The sequence below is a fragment of the Protopterus annectens genome, chromosome 3.part0, assembly GCF_019279795.1.
Source record: "Protopterus annectens isolate FY-2018-M chromosome 3.part0, PAN1.0, whole genome shotgun sequence".
Lineage (NCBI taxonomy): Eukaryota > Metazoa > Chordata > Ceratodontiformes > Protopteridae > Protopterus > Protopterus annectens.
The window spans coordinates 1,339,523,187-1,339,541,924 of NC_056731.1; positions in this window are offsets into that span (position 1 = coordinate 1,339,523,187).

The window sequence follows — 18,738 nt, forward strand, 5'->3', positions numbered from 1 at the left end:
TATTCAGCACAATGTATTAATAATGCAATTGGCAGATGCATTTTCTTTTGGGTTTCTCTGTATGCAAATGTGTGGCTAGTAATAGTAGACAGTGAGGGCATAAGAAGTGCCATTTTTGGTTTGCTCTTACATAGGGCATGAGGATGTATGGAATTAGGACCTGGAGTGTTAGATCATATAAGTGACATCATTTTTTTTGCCCTTCATCCAAGTGCTGGAGTCACTACAATCACTGAGTGACACTGGATGTCAAATGAGCTAATAATGGCTCTGGTTAAAGAAATTATAAACTGTGTTGTTATTACATATTACACCCCCTCCCTGTAATAGATAGTCTTTGCATGGGATTTTGCCATGCATAGCATGCCTGTTGCACTTCTGCTTTCTGTTCCTGCACAAGAAGTTAGCATGGGCTAAGTATAAAAATATAATAAACAATATTGAGATATACATAATGTAAGAGGTAAATCCAAAAAGTCCAGTGAAACAAATGATTCTGTTGAGACCAGGCTCCAGTTTCCAGCAACCAGTTTTAATGTAGTTAGACTAACACATGCACTTTCACAATTAGCTTCCTCAGGTGAATGAACTACTGCAAAATAAAACACCTGTTTTATACCATTTAGACATATCACATGATTTGTAGTATATAATTTAAAGAAACATCAACATTTCATTAATGAATGCCATTTGTAAAATGCATTTGCAATATGCATAAATATAAATACTTGCATAAATTCATGTGAAAGACACTAAGAACAATCATACACAAAAGACATACTAAATATATATATATATATATATATATATATATATATATATATATATATATAAATAGTAAAACCTTTAAGACTTTTAAAACTCATCTACGTAGGGGTTGAGTCTTTAGGATGGGTCTCAATGGAATGTGATCATTTAGGCCATGTCCCATATCTGCCCTAAGCCTTATGATCCATTCCGCTTCAAGTGTTTCAGTTCTTGTTCTAACATCACCTCCCCATCTACTTTCAAAACATCTACCTAATATCATAAACTTGAAAATGTGATGTGTATCAGTATCCTTAACATGTTTCGCTAATGCATTGTGCACATTGTGTTTCTTAATATGGTACAGATGTTCCCTAATTCTAAGTTTAAGTTGTCTGTCTGTTTTCCCTACGTAGTATTTGCAACAGATTTGACAGACAGCTAAATAAACTAAATAGGGGCTAACACATGTAGCATAAACCCTAAATTGAAACTTTTCACCCGTATCTGGATGCACAAAATCTTTCTCTTCTGAAATATATTTACAGTATTGACAATTCCTGCATGCTTTCGCACCCCCTGTATTCTGTATCCTGATATCATTTCTAGTGGTGCATAATCTTCTCTTTAAGGATTTCTTATTTTTAAAGGTGAATTGTGGTCTTATATCCAAATGTCTACTTACTTGTTCATCAATCATTAAGATATTCCAATTTATTAAAGATGTCTGTGTATGCCCTGACGTTCCTAGAATAACTAAAGCACATCCTTAACTTATGAGGAGTATATTTCTTATTCCCCTGTTGGCTCATTATAATATTAGCCTGTTGTGAAAAATATGGTTTAGCTCTACCTTCCCTTAATTTGGCTACATCCCTTACATTCCTCTGAACAAAATGTGTCTCATAACCTCTCTGAATAAATTCTTTTTCAACATCACTTGCTTGCCTTATAAACCCTTCATCTTGTACATTCAGACGTGATATTCTAAATGCCTGATTTTGGACTACATTTTTGAATATATAGTCGGGGTGCATGCTCTCCCAGCTAAGTAAGCTATTTACATGGCATTATTTTCTATATAGCTTGGTACTCAGCTTATTATCATTATCCCTAAAAATTGAGACATCTAGAAAGTTCACCTCTGTAAATGACCAGTTCATTGTAAACTTAAGGTAAGATGTAGTGGGATTAATAAAGTATTGAAATTCCTTTAATGAATCAGGTGACCCTCTCCAAATAAGAAAGAGATCATCCACAAATCTGTGGAAAAATACAATATTATGTTTGTAGGGACCGCGCACTAAAGTTTTCAGTTCCCATTCAGATAGTACTGCATTGGCATAACTATTAGTGCATGACGTTCCCATTGCTACCCTGTTACATTGCCAATAAATATAATTTCTAAATAAGAAGACATTATTTTCTAGTACTATAGTTAGTAGTTTCCTAATTAATTCCACCTTATTACAATCATACTTCAAATCATCTACTAGCTGTCTAGTAATGCTATATATACCAGCTTCATTTGGTATCACTGTGAAGAGTGATACCACATCCAGGGTAACTAGCATATATTCAGTAGAAATTTGTCCTCCATTGGTCTCTCTGTATATATATGTCTCTCACAAACTGTTCTGTGTCTTTTAAAATATATTCATATTTATCTATAAGACAACGTAAATTTTTCTCCAAATAAATGGAAATGGATTCCGTGCACCAATTTCTGCTAGCCACTATTGGACTCATTGGTTGCTTCACCATACTTTTATGGAGTTTAGGTAGTTCTTAAATAATTGGTATGGCGGGATTCAGCATACTGAAAAATTTATATAATTCATCATCTATTAGGCCCATCCTTTTTAACTCATAAAGTTCCTCCCCTATTTTCTTTATCATTTTAGAGACATCAAAAAAAGAAATAGTGCTATAAAACTACTATCATTTAACATATTAACCATCATTTTGTCATAATCTTTCCTGTCCATGACAACAATCTGTCCTCCTTTGTCAGCTGGTCTTATCATAATATTAGGGTTAGTCTGTAAATTGCACAACGCTTGATGTTCACTCTTGGTTAAATTATATTTCTTATTAAAATGCTTATCACCCCTCTGTGAATAATATATTTTATAGGTTTCTTCTATACACATTCTTTCAAATGCATGTACTAAAGAATTTAACTTTGGAACAGAGCGAGCAAAGCCGAGCCACAGATTTGGATTCCTTCGAACTATCGTTCGGGCTGAAGGTACTGTCTGCAGCAGAGTGTGTGTGTGTGTGTGTGTGTGTGTGTGTGTGTGTGTGTGTGTGTGTGTGTGTGTGTGTGTGTGTGTATTATCAGGGTTATCATACAATTCACATAATGATGCCTATATGCAAACCCAACTTTAAGGGCTAAATATTAAGAATATAATGTATGTGTTCTGTGTATTCCTTTGCAATTTCCAAGGGGTACTAAACTCTACTATGTTTAGCAGAAAGATAACTGCCAAAAACTCTTAGGGAATTCCAGTCACAAAGGCATCCACAGGTTGCACCAGAGTTTGCAAATCCTACAAAATCCATACTGGTTTAGGAGTTAAGTGATTTACATGTGGATTGATTTAAAGTAAAATTAAATGGGGGCCAGCAAAATATCATAAAATCATAATACTCAAGAGTACAGAACAGAAGGCCAAATAGATATTACTATTCACTGTGATAGATAAAGAACAACTCAGACTAAAAAAGAAAATTACATTGTGTCATAAAATGTTTGATCAAGTGGCACTCACAGAATTCACTATATTTTAGGATGTTTGATTAGATGGGCATACGGAATGTGTAAGACTAAAGAGGAACAGGAAATGTAATTGGGTAGCTGACTTTGAAAACATCTGGACACCAGGCATGCAAATATGGCAAGCTCCTGGCCATCGGCTCATTCCTGGACCTGAGAATTTGTAAAACATGTATGACTGGGTTAGTCATTCACTGACATTTACTACAAATATTTCATAGGTGCACAAGGAATTATTTCCATGGCACTGATGGATGAAGTTTACACAGAAGTTATTCTTGTCACTGTCAAGACTGGTCAGAGAACTTGTTGCCATTTGTTCCATAAACAATTAAAAAACAAAAAGAAACATGTATAGCTGCACCCCCACCTCCTCTACTTAAATATACCAATTTCGAGATTGCACCACATTGCGGAAATGAGAATACATCACGTTCCGCACTACTTACCATTGTCAGTGATCTGCTCTGTTGGCGATGTGGTCTCGGTGATCTGGTTGTCAGTTAAGTGTGTTTTCATGGAACTGATAGGTTCCTATATACATATATATATATATATATATATATATATATATATATGGGTCCCCTTCAAAGGATCAAAATTTCAGAACATAGAACCTCTGATCATCAAAGACCAGAGGATTGAAGTTTTGAAATATCAAACCTTATGAATGGAGATTGCCGTATAGTGCAGAAAAAGAACTTTATCATTCTTTTTACTGTAGTATGATCTTGGAGTTGATATATTTAAGTAGTAATACTTCAAAAATTCAATCCTATGGTGTTTGATGATTAGAGGTTTGATATTGTGAAATTTTGATCCTTTGAAATATATATATATATATATATATATATATATATATATATATATATATATATATATACACACACACACACACACACACACACACACACACACACACACACACATTTTTGTTGCACAACAATATGCATGATGTCATGTGGTCTGTCTTTCACAAATTTGTAAATTTAAAAATGTCAACTTGTTTTTGTTTTTCGCAATGAAGCTTTCCATATTCATATATAATAATGTAAATGACCATTTTAACATGAGAATGAATTAAATAAATATTGTCAGGCAAAGTATTAGCATACACAGTGGAATATGTGCTTGCTGGTATGTAATATTTGCTGTATGTGTTTACAAACACTTTATCCTGATCTTTATGCATTTGTCCCAGTGTCTTTTATACATTCTTCTTACATTTCTTATTTTCTTCCATTATTCATGGCTCAAAAGTTAACATCTTTGATGACACAAAGATCAGAAGCCTATGGTTTCTATGCCTTCAGTGGGTATTAAGATTCATGTTTAAATGCTGATCATGTTATACAGAATAAAGGACAGCTGTTCTTTAGATGAGTTGTTAAACTGAGGTCCCATCTGCTGGTGGTCTTGTGGAACTTACTGAAAAGATTATGGTTAACTTTATTAGGAACACATTATTTCCAAATGTATCCAATGTATTTTCCACAAATATTTTTTATCACTTTAAATTCAGATAAAACATTAAGTAAAACCACATTGAAATGTATTAACTTCATATTAGCTTATCACCAGCCCTTTCTTTAGTAACCAAATCTTTATCTTTTTAAAAGCCATTCCCTGTTCCATATTTTATTTTATATAACACATCTGCCTACAACTCATTCCATATTAACTTAAGAAACTCTGTTTGGTAATCCAGTTATTTATCAATGTTTTCCAACTTTCTGCATTTCTATGTGAAGCCATTCATCATAACCTTTTATTCTAGTACATTATTTGAACATATACTCCAGAGTCTCCTTTGTGGTATAACCTTTAAATAAACACAGTAATTCTGCAAATGTCAAATACGTAAGGCAGGATTCATAGTCTGAGGCTTCACAGTTTTGTAGCAGTAATCCATGAAAAGTGGCACTAAGAGGTTATGCAAATCCCAGACTGTCAGTATGAGTACAGAAATGCGGATTACTTTTTGTAAGCATGCCCCCTATTGGAAAGGTGTAGCATGATTAATGCATAAATGATAGGTAGACAACTACTACACTGTTAATGGGCTTTATACTTATACATATGAGTTTGATTCATAGACGTGGATCTATAATGAACTCATTTGCATTCAAAGTGTGCAAATCACTCTGATGTTAGTTAGCTACATAAACAAGTCTGCTTATCTTTAGGTCCCCTAGCTACATGGTTCCATTTTTGTAGCATATATTCAGGGCAGTGAACACTGGGAAGAGTCAAATATGGTGCAAACTTATTAGAATTGCTGTAGCCCAAATACTTGGCTCTGTGTAGCAGATGTAAAGATAGTGCAGACACACCCTCAGTGTTTGTTGTTAATGGATTGCAACTGTGAATGATTAATGGTAGGGAGAAGGAAAACACAGCAACAATTCAGACTCCCCTTACCTCCAGTGGGTGTGTCAGCCATATTAGACTTACAAAGTATAGAAAAAATTGTATCAAGGTTTTAAATGTAAGTAAGCAGCACACATTTCACAGCTTCTGTTTAGAAATATCCAACCTCCCCTTCATTTCTTGACAACTGTATATTATTGCCATTTAATAGCCTCCCACATTTTAAGGACAATGATACAGAAATCCTTACAGACTGCATGTTTCAGATTACTGGCCAGATAAGACAAGAATGGCCAGCAAACAGAAAGATAACAAAGCTGCATGTATGCAAGCCATAGTCATAAATGGTTGTGTGATCACTCAGTGCACTACATCTGAAATTAATACATGTAGAAGCAACTATCATGTTTTGTTAATATTGTGGATGATGTTGCAGTTGCTTGTATGCACAATGGTTTTCATTATCCAGATGTGTGTGAAAATATTTGATGTGTACTAAAACAAAAATTTTGTAGTGTTGTTTATTTAATAGAGCTCTTTTTGTCCTTTCTCATAATTTCCTTTTTTTTATTTTTTTATGCTAATATTTGCATGGTGGATTAGCACAAATAGGTGAAGTGGAGAAACACGAGTGTTATGTTTAGCTATGCTTATCTTGTTTACGTGATGCTTAGCAGTGGACAAACCTGGACTAGTAGCCTGCAGAAGAAGCAGACAAAACACCTGCCGACAGTCAACAATTTTGAAATGGATGCATTCTATTAATTCTGGTGGGCACCGCTCAAATATGCTAAGCAGCAGTTAACACACAGAAGTTAAGAATGAATAGGTAATTATGCAACTGTTTAACTATTCCTGTGGCACCAGATGTAAGTGTAGGGGTGTAATACAGATGGTCCTGGGTTCTAATACAGGAAGTGCAACACAGTTTTACTGTTGTAATAGTTTAGTTTATAGTAATGAACAGGAAAATATCCAAGTGTCATTTCAATATTCTTGTGGCAACAGGTGTAAGTATAAGGCTGCCATACATTTGGTTCTGGGCTCAATACCAGACATTTTTCTGTTATTCCATTTCACATTATATTAAATATCACTTATAACAATTTATACATAATTATCAATAAGGAGTTGATATGAATTATATGTATGAGGGATAAGATACCCTTACAATGCTTTTGGGTTCAGCTTTATGACTGAGGATATAATGTCTACTATGTTTCTGTACGTATAATTCTGCTATCTGTACTTGGATAGCATTTACATTTAAATAAGACTGGCACACAAATGAATGTATATACTAGGACCTTGTCAGATCACACTCATACACGGTTAACAACTCAATCTGTCATCTGTATTTGTAAATGATTCATGACTATTTCTGAGAAGCACATCTGCGGCAAAGATGGAAAATCACTGCTGTGGAAGAAACTGTTTTGTCCCTTATGTTTGGGTTTGAATCCCACACTGTAAAAAAGTTATTTTAGCAGTGTATAAAGCCAAATGGAAATGTGTCAGGTCATGAAATTTATGCCCCCATTGCATGTCTGCAAAGTTAAATCACCTAACAGTTACAGCAACAGACACCCCTCAAACTAATGTCAAGTGTCAGATTAACCTTACAATTTCAAAAATTGCTTTCATCTCTGTTTGACAGTATTGCTCTCCACTTAACATCACATAAACATGGTTGGCATCATCACTTGGGTTTGCAAACTACCAGTAAATGCGATAACAGGAATTGGCGGGAAATCATTATTTGCTATTGCACTGGTTTGGGATTAGACATGTCTGGTATTAGAGGGAAAGGGCCCAATGTCAAGCACAGAGGTGGGGTGTTCAGGAGTCCAGAATATTTATTGGACTCCTGGTAAAGCACCTCAACCAAAAGCTCTGCAGAGGGACCATTCTGGCTCCTTGTATAAATCTGAAGCTTGGAATAGTCTGGCCAAAGCTGTATCCAGTGTGACTGGCATCCTACGCACTGGAGAAGAGTGTAGACACCACTTCAATGACCTAAAAAGACATAAGAGGGATACACTCAACCAGTGGTTGAATGAGTTTTGAACTAGAAATGTCCCACAGTTGTGTAAGTATGCTAATAAAGAGAAGTTATAGAACATAGAAAGCTAAATATGGGCAATACTGGTATGCATAATGCTCTTCTGTTCTTTTCTTTTCTTTTCATAGCTAATTCTGAAATAGCTGCAAATAGGCAAGCCCATGATGATAATCTAGAGAGACTGAGGGAAGCAAGTGGAATGTATACAGCACAAGAGAAGTATTATCGTAGCTATAAAATTTAAAGAAAAATGTTTTTTTTCTATACAGTAGTAACAAAGTAGGCATGCATATCCTAACTGTAAAAACAAGTATTCATGCATCAGTCTTTATCATAAACCAGCTTTAGGAGTCAAGTGTGAGACTGGAGTCAAAGTTTGTGGGTTCAAATACCACTAGCAACAACTACATGATACTGTAATTCTTTAATAACATTACATAAATTAAATTATACACAAGTGGAATAAATGCCTTGCTGTTAACTGTAATCTGTATAATTGGACCAAGCATATGTGCAATATCTACATATTGCAAGGCTTTTACTTTGGCCAATCCATAATTATAGTTTGTAGTTGTTATGAAGTATATAATGCATTGTATGTCACATATAATGGCACTAATTTTATCTCTTTTTTTCTCTCTCACCCCAGCCCTTATTTCTTTTTTTTCCTATTATGTCTCATCAAAATGTATCCATGTCATCCATCTGTAAAAAATCACTAAATACTTCACAGCACAGGGAGATAGGCCAACCCCAGTGTCTCAGCTTGCCCTTCCTCCACAGGCTCTGGCACTGATGTCCATCACAACTGGGACCCAACCTAGCAGTACTGCTTCTGCTGCCCCTGTACTACCTGCACCCTCAGGTAGCACTGCCTTGGCAGCTGGTGCTGTGGTACCCTCAAGAAGTACTGGCAGAGGTGGGGATTTTATTACTCACCAGGAGATGCCAGGGTTGGTGTGTAGGGTCATGCACCGCACCACTGGTGTACACCTATACTGGCTGGAGTGACTGCTGTCCCTCAAGGTCTATAGGAGGATGAGATATCAAGCACTCCAGCAGCCAGTGGAGCAATGGGACAATTATGACAGTCCTGTGGTTGTGGACTAGATTCTCATAGTCCTCATGTTTGATGGGCATGGGTTTGCATTTTCCCCTCCCACACCCCAATCATGATGTCCCCCTACCTTTTGTGTACCTCACTGTCCCTATGCCTTTTCTTGTTTGTCCTGTTTGTTTGCATTGGTTTCCTTACCTACCCAACTTACTTGACCCAGGACTATCAACTTCCCTTACCCAGCATTCCTATCTTACTGAAGTTAAAAAAATAAGGGACACCTGTCCCACAAAATATATCGTCCCATACATATCTGTCCATTTTACACGTGTCTTCTCAACACACTTGATTTGGTCCAGTTAGCAATACAACATGATTGCAATGTTGTCACCCCTCTTTGTGGAAGTGACAGTCCAAATTCAGCTAATATTCTGTGCATATTTTCATTTTACACTGTTGAAGAAATGGACAGCTATGGTTCTTTACCTCCTCCCTCCTGCACATTCCAATATTACTTTCCCTTTGTTTCCCCTTCTTGTCCCCCATTTCACCACTTTCATATCTACCCCATTTTAACACCTATAATCTGGTTAAAAAATAAAATAACACACAACAAACATAAGTAAATAAACAATGGAGCCCTTCACTTTTTGGCCTTTATGTATGTGCAGAGTTTGGCATTGTGCACCAATGCCAAATGACGGTGTGTGGTTAGCTCTGTGCAATGCCACTTAAACACGGTGCACTACATCAACACACAGCAACACACAATGAATGTAGTATAACGAATAAATTCATTGCATTATCACTACTTATTTAAAAGTATTATATACAGCTGGATTTGAAACCCAAATCATCTGGGCTCAAAAAAAAAAAAGTGTCAATGCATTTACACCTGCTGGCACAGAGTCAGCTAAGCAGCAGATGTGATTCATACCCTCAGTACTGAGAACTCTCAGACTTTTAGCAATGAGGCTAATGTTTGCACATTGCTTAACTATGCACAAACAGGGAAAGCAGTAGAAATGCATATCTTTCATGTGCAAACACTTTGCCAACCATTGCACAAACCCGCTGTTCAGTGGTGCACTATGCAAAGTGAAAAATAGCATGTATTACTTCTGTTTACTCTCCATTAGTGTCAATGACATGAAACTACATGTGAAAACAAACAAAAGGAAAGTACTACAAAAAAGACACATATTTACAATGCAGCCATCTGTTACCTCCCTCCATGCACTGCAACTTTGGTCTCTCAGTGCTTGTTCATAAAATATATCAACTATATTAACAACATGGCATAAATAAATAGCAAATGTCTTATATGCCACGCACATCTTTACACTGATAGTACACATTCAGATTTTCTAGTATTTGTAGTAATGTGGACACCTGTTTGCACATAATTTGCAAAGCTGTCTCTTAAAGTATACCTGCACATCGGAAACACAACCATCAAACACTACACATTGCACACTCATCAGTCTGGTAACTTTAATATCTTGACAGTTGGACATGGCTAGCTATCCATTTGATGCAGGCCTCTCAACATCTTCTCTGCAACATCCACTGCTGATATCATCTACTATAAGTTACTCTGCAGTCTTGTAAAAGTCAGTCTTGTGCCATAATGCTTGCATAAAAAACAGAGTTCACTAGTCTGTGTACTTAGGTAGTGGTTGTGTTCTCAGTGCAGTCAACTTGGAGGTGTGTGGGGGTCTGTCTAGTCAGAGGAGCATAAATGTGTATCCTGCAGTTATCAATGCAATCCTTTGGATTGCCAATATTTTGACAGTTGCACATGCCTACACATCCATTTCATACAGGCCTCTCAACAGCTTATCTTCAACATCAACTGCTGATGTCATCCAGTATATGTTGCCCTGCAGCCTTGTAAAAGTCAGACTTGTGGAATGGCAGTTGTGTAAAATACAGAGTTCTGTAGTTTGTGTACTTAGATAGGTATGGGGTTCTGTTCTCACTGTAGTCAACTGGGATACTATATGTGTGTGTGGGACTGTCTATCTAGACAAAGAAACATAACTGTGTATTCTGCAGTTACCACTGCAATCCCATGAATTTGAAACATTTTTACACTTTCACATGTCTACACGTCCATTTCATGAAGGCCTCCCAACATCTTCTCTCCAACATCCACTGCTGATGTCATCCACTATTAGTTGCCCTACAACCTAGGAAAAGTTAAACTTGTGGCATGGTACTTGTGTAAAATGCTGAGTTCTCTAGTTGGTGTACTTAGGTAGGGTTTCTAATTTCACTGCAGTCAACTACAGTGTGTGTGCACTTGCTTGACATTAGAGAAAGCATTTCACACCAGCATGTGGGACACTGCTATTACCATCGTCTCACCAGACTCTGCTGATGTCATCACCTATAAACTGCTGTCTGACATTCTCCAAATCAGACCTGAGCTGTGGTACTAGCCTTAAATACAGAGTTTGGTAGTCAATTTACTTAGATAGGTAGGGGGTTGTTCTCACTACAGTCAAGTGGGGGGGGGGTGTATGTGTGTTTGTGCATTTTCTTGACATTAGAGAGCACATTTACCATCAGTATGTGGGACACTGCTATTACTATCTTCTCCTCACCAGACACTGCTGCTATTATCACCTATAAACTGTTCTCTGACACTTTCCATGTCAAACTTGAGCTGTGGTGCTTGCCTTAAATACAGAGTTTACTAGTCAGTGTAATTAGACAAGTAGGAGTTCTGTTCTTACTGCTGTCAACTGGGGAACTGGTATGTGTGTGTGTGTGTGTGTGTGTGTGTGTGTGTGTGTGTGTGTGTGTGTGTGTGTGTGTGTGTGTGTGTGTTTGTGCATTTGCGTGACATTAGAGAGAGCATTTTATACCAGCCTGTGGGACATGGCTATTACCATCTTCTCCTCACCAGACTCTGATGATGTCATCAGCTATAGCTGATTTGCAGATGTGCAGTATTCCCATCATGGTAGGGTCAGAGACTGGCCTGTAGGCCAGGTACAAGTCACCTCATACTATATGATACAGGTTACAGCTACAGGGCCTTTAGTCTATCTATGTATATACATCATGGCATGGTTTGAAAAACCCCTGTTGTGTCTCCAGCTGCTACTGGTGTCTGGTAAGGTATAAGAAAAAGGGAGCATTATACTCTTATTAGTGTTCTGATGAGGTTTGCATACAGTCCTGTTATATCATTCTCAGATCTGTATAAGATGGCCTGACTTATGATGTGCACAACATAGCCTTTCAGTACCACTCTAGCCACTTGGTGGTCAAAGTTCAGATTGCTATCTATTCTTGCACCACTGAGTTTCAGCACAGGGGGAGTGTTGTCAATGCTGTAATTAGTGAGGAGTTCCACTTTGTAGAAGGCAAAACTAATCGCTAATTTTATTTGTAGACTGTGTTACTTTGGCACCAATCATTTGTTTGTTTTAGCCCTCCTGTAGTATGTTAACATCATTGGTGGACTCAGTGATTGCACCCAATTTGCAATAATCAGCAAACTCGGTAAGCCAAAGGCTCTATACTTTAGCTGGACTGTCAAGAAATAGATTCCAAGCAGTAAAGGGCCCAACACAGATCCTTGGGGTATGCCAATGGTGACAGCTCTAATGGTAGAGGTTGATTCACCAACCCTCACAGTATGTGTTTTGTCAGTGAGCCAATTGGTTAACCATCTAGTGACATAAGGGTTAATCCCCAGCTGGGAAAGTTTCTCAATGATACCTACGTGGGGGATTGTATCCAAACCCTATTGCACTGTCTTACATTCATCCAGGCCTATCACACAAAGTCAATGGGCTGTGACAATATCACAGATTGCCTACAGAGTGACTCGGAGCATACACCTACCTGATATAGTTGGATACACACTTCACACCCTCCAGATGGAATTTGTTCCAGTAGAAGGGTGTACATCAACATGCATCCATTGGAGTGAGGTGTGGGACAACACCTGATGCAGGCATGTATGGAAACATCCTGACTCTTCTCATCTGTGAGGTAGACCAACATGTAATCATGGATGGACATTTTCTAAATGAACACTAGTAATATCCTGGACGTGTGCAACAGTGCAACAGACATGTTTGAGTTGTTAATGATACATCCATGTCTGTTACATCTGTTAGATGTCCTCAAAGAGATTATCCCCAAATGGGTAGCCCATTGGATCACATACCTGGCATCTAAGTATGTTGAAATGTGTGAACTGACCTATATCTTGAGTCCAGTGATCAGGTCCATACATCAGGAATCTCTGCTAGGCCATTTTCTGTCCATTATTTACATCACAGACATCAAGAATGACATACACATCCTGTGTCCAACCAGCTGTCTGGAGGACTACAGATTGTGGGCAATCATTGACTCCAACTGTGATATTAGTATAATACAGACAGTATCAACACACACCAAAGATTGCTGCCAAAGCCATGACCATACATGAGATGAAACAAAAACATGGGGGTATTACATTATGAGAACAAATGCACAACCCAAAGATAATGTACATAGCACACTATAAAAGCAGGCCAAGTGATATGTGACCTGTGTCCTGGGGTAGATCATCATACCAATTACTGAGTACAATGCATCCTTCTTCATGTACCTCCCTACACATCTTCCAGTGATGTGCAACTGAAGTGTACCACCTTTGCCAGAGTGAGCTATCACACATCTTATTGGTCATACCTATATTCTTCTTGTTACTTAAACACTACTGTCTGATGGGACAGAACCCCCATCAAAGTGTTACCAGATGCACATGTGATATCTGTCCTGGTGATGCACACAGTACATGCAAAGCTGTTTGACAACATTGATGGCATATATATATATATATATATATATATATATATATATATATATATATATATATATATATATATATATATATGCCATGCACACTCCTTAACTAGCCTGTATTGTTCAAAATGTCACATACAGGTATAGCAGTGTCCCTTCTATCACCTCCAGCAGATGTTACAGTGCCAGGATGGTGTGCTTGATTACCATCATAGATTGCTGAGATGTGATAATAGTTGTACAAGTGTGTTCATACAGAAACATCTATGATCAGTTAGAATCACATATGTTATGTCAGAGACATGGGATTACTGGTGGTACTGTTCTGATATTGTCCATGATTATGCATGCTTCTTATACTGTTGTCCATGGGCCTAACTGTGCTCCACTTGTTGGAGACCTCTACTGACATTACAGTCATATCATATTCAGGCAAATCAGTTTGCACAACTTCACAATATGCACACAACCCTAATTGTATATAACATCCCTAGATGTCCTCTCCATTGTTCATGTCAGGATGCTTATATCACAAAGACATCCTCTCCATTGTTATGTCACTTTGTCTGACAGTCACATAATTTACATTTTCACTGTGCAGTCTGTACTGTACCATGTCAATATGTTATTAGTGTTCCTGCTACAACTGCTTTCCATTTACATGCCCTCATCTGCTGTACATTACGGTGTTTTACCTGTCCTCTTTCCCTGTTTTCATTCTTATTATTTATTTGTGTACCACTATTCAATAAACACACTTCCCCTGACTGTTTATTTTGAATGTCAGTCCATGTAACCTTACAGATCATTTACACAACTTTTGTACAGAATGCACTGTATACACTGTCCTGTAATGTGTTTGGACCATATATTTTAATATTTGATAAACCCTGGTAATCATTTTGGCATTCCATGCAATCCCACTAACCTTACTTGCTCTGAGGGGAAACAGGTTTGCTATCCATGTTTCATTACACAGTTTCCTGGCCAGCAACACTGTTGCCAGCCACAAAACCGCATTTGTTTATGTTTGGTGCATAGCATGAATATGTAATCACAGCTGCTGCACAACACCCAGATATGCAAACTCCATCTAGAGTTTGCATGAAGCCTACATAGCATTTATTGAATCCTACTGTATGTCTTTACCTTGACATTTTTCTAAGGTTTTCAACTTACACTTCAGTCACCGTGAGAGAACACCTCAGGATTTTAGGTCTCATGGCATTTATGACCTCATGATTCCCCTGGCAAGATTCCATATGAGAAAGCTGCAATGGTATTTGAAGCTTATTTGACCCAAACATCAACATTCTTTGTCTTTTCAAATTCCAGTGCTGGGGTTTTTCAGAGGAGAAGTCACTTGGTGGAGACTGGAAACATCCTTAATTCTTGGTCCCCCTTCCTCCACTCTGCTCTAAAGTAGTCAGCCACCATAGATGCCTCAGACTTTGCTTGGGTATTAAAGAATTAACATGTTAAGGATACATAATATACACACACACATATATATATATATATATATATATATATATATATATATATATATATATATGGGTCTACATGAGTAGACCAAAATTCCTCATTACTGAAACTCACTTTATTGAGACAAAATCAGCGCAACCTGAATTTACTGAACGTTCACATCACCAGAAACTTTAACAAGGTATGGTGGCACTTGGCCAACATTTTGAAATGTGCCCTTTTCTCCGCTGTAGTGTGATCCTGGAGTTGGTATATATAGTTAGGGGGATATGGGGGGCATAGCCCCCCACCTGGATAGGTTTGATATACTGCAGTGTGTTTTTAGCTTTAATGTTGATCAAGTACCTCCATACCCTGTTAAAGTTTCCAGTGATGTGAACATTTGTCATATTCAGGTTTCGCTGATTTCGTCTAGATAAAGTAAGTTTCAGTAATGAGGAATTTCGGTCTATTGAAGTAGACCCATATATATATATATATATATATATATATATATATATATATATATATGTGTGTGTGTGTGTATGTATATAGATATAAATATATATATATATATATATATATATATATATATATATATATATATATATATATATATATATATATATATATATATATATATATATATATATATATATATATATATACATATATATATATATATATATATATATATATATATATATGGATCTATTTCTAAATTTCGAAGTTTCAAAACTTTGAATTTCTTATGATCAAGACCATAAGATCAAAGTTTTGAAACGTCAAGCCATTTAAAAGGAGACTGCCATACAGCACGGAATGGTATATTTACTGTTTTCATTGCTGTAATGTGATCTTGGAGTTGGTATATTTAATTAGCAGGAGGTGTGAGTTGTGCAGGTTGGCTCCCCCCCTGTAAAATGTAAAAAAAAAGATTTCTTTGGTTTTATTTTTTTTTTTAAGTTTGAAGTTTCAAAACTTCAGTCTTATGGCCTCGACCATAAGAAATTTGAAGTTTTGAAACTTTGAAATTTAGAAATAGACCTATATATATATATATATATATATATATATATATATATATATATATATATATATATCTACATATATAAAATAGTAATAGTACACCAAGACATAAATATATAGAAAATTTATATATGAAAAATGCATCACATATGACACAGAGATCAATCAGAACTATAATTTGATGGCTCTGAGTTTTAGAGCTGGTAAAACAGACATTTGTTCATACATTTATTTCTTGGTGCACTATATACATACACACACACACACACACACACACACACACACACACACACACACACACACACACACACACACATATTTGTTCTGTATCCATATAATGTTGATTCTTTAATAATGTCTGTTCTATTTTACTTAATTCTTGAGTTTGTGTTGTACTTGGACTTACAGGGGAATGTCACCTGATGAATTTATTATTTAAACTGGATCAATTGCTTCAAATGAGGTTCTGATGAAGTCCTATATAAATGATAGGAAGAAAATGCTTACATTTATTTATGGGCTACTGCTGTTTTATTATATGTTGGCTTTTTTATTAAAACCTCTCAGTTTTAAATTATTAACATATTTTGTAGATAGTATTTTATGGCTTATTGTTTATGTGGAACACTTTTCCTGTGTTTACACACTATGTGAGCTCCATGCCTTGGGTTACCCTTTGCAGACTAGCCATGTTAGCTTTGCATAAGGCTTCAAAGCACAGTCTCCCTCTAAAGGCATTCTAAATGTCAGAGAAAAATTGTGAGCAGGACATGTGCAAACCCTCATGAATAGAAACTAGATTGGGGGGGGGGTTCCTAGATTTGACCCATCCATGGGGAGTTCCTCAAATAGCCCTATTTGCTTCCACCCTGAATAATCAGCTGTCAAGATTCTTCTCCAGGACTCTATGTAAGAAAGCCTGGAAGACAGATGCCTTTTTTCTCTTGGACAGGAATGCTCCTGTATGCTTTTCCACACTTTCTACTAATATCCAGGGTACTTCTGAAGATTCAGATGAAATCCTCCAAAATCAGTCCCTTCTGGCCCAAGCAACTGTGGTTCTTCCTTCTTTTGGAAATGGCCAGGGACAGTTACCCCAGTTTCCTCACAGAATGGATCTACTCAGACAGGAACAGAGGTGTTTCATACACCCTGACCTCAATCAACTTCAGTTGACTGTCTGGATGACATGGTCTTAACTGCCTTTAGACACCTGTTTATTGAGGATGTGCAGCAGGTAGTAGTGAATGCAAGAAAGCCTGCAACTAGAAAATCATATATTAGTAAATTGAAAATGTTTTCTAGTTTGTGCCAATATAACCACCACCCATTCATGGTTAGTTATTCTCTGGTTTTACAATATTTGTATGGGTTACTATCCTATTACCTTTCTTACTCCTCCATCAAGGTTAATTTATCTGCCATTTCAACATGTCTGTCCATGGATCCTCCTCTTTCAGTACATTCTTATAACAGAATGTTATTTCCACATGGTTGTCTAAGGCTTTTACCTTTTCTTATGCTCTCCACAACAAAACTATTCCAGGGAAGCTCAAGGCCTGGTCTGCCGGGGCCTTGGCTTCCTATATGGCTTTTTAGAAAGGGTTGGATTCTAGAAGTATTCAAGAAGCTCAAATTTTGCCCTCTGTACATACTTTTACAAAGTACTATATGCTTGAATCCCTCTAGATCTAGATCAAGGTTTGCTAAGACCATTCTCCAGGGGATCCTGGAGTCTTCTCCTTCCACTTCCCAGATATAAGGTAATCTACCCATAAAGCTAAGGCTACTGCAGCAGTGATAAATATGATGAACATATGATAAGTTGCGCAAGGAGACATACCATATCAGTTGATGTTCAAATGATTATTGTACACTAGCCACTCTCTCCCTCCAGCCCTCTTGTTTTTGGAGTGGTGTTTATGCCAAGATGTGGGCATTTATCTTTTGTTGTTCATAACATTGTCCCTTCAGGGCTCAACCTCCTTTTTTCTGTTTGCATGAAAGCTCTGAAGAGCCTGGCACCCAAGCCTGTCTTTTTAGTCAGCTCAGCTTGAGCTGAATGATGGTTTGGGTGCATGGAAGGTGCCCTGAAGTTTTGGAAGCTGGCCAACTGTTATATCTTTGGCAGGATATAACCTATATAGCTATGGCTACTGCAGCAGTGATCATTTGAACATCTGTTGTTATGGTAGGTTTACTTACACAAGTGCACGTTCCTCAAGTAGGCCCAGAACAGGTTGTTTACTTCTTTGTGAATTTTGAGAGGTTACTATTTCAAATGTATCTGCTTGATTGTTTTTCTGGAGTTTTGGATTGGCATCAGTCATATTAAACAACGAGATCTATTTTTAATCACAGTGGCATTAACAGTGACATTCTGCTGTTTTGATATGGGCTGCCTAGTATGTA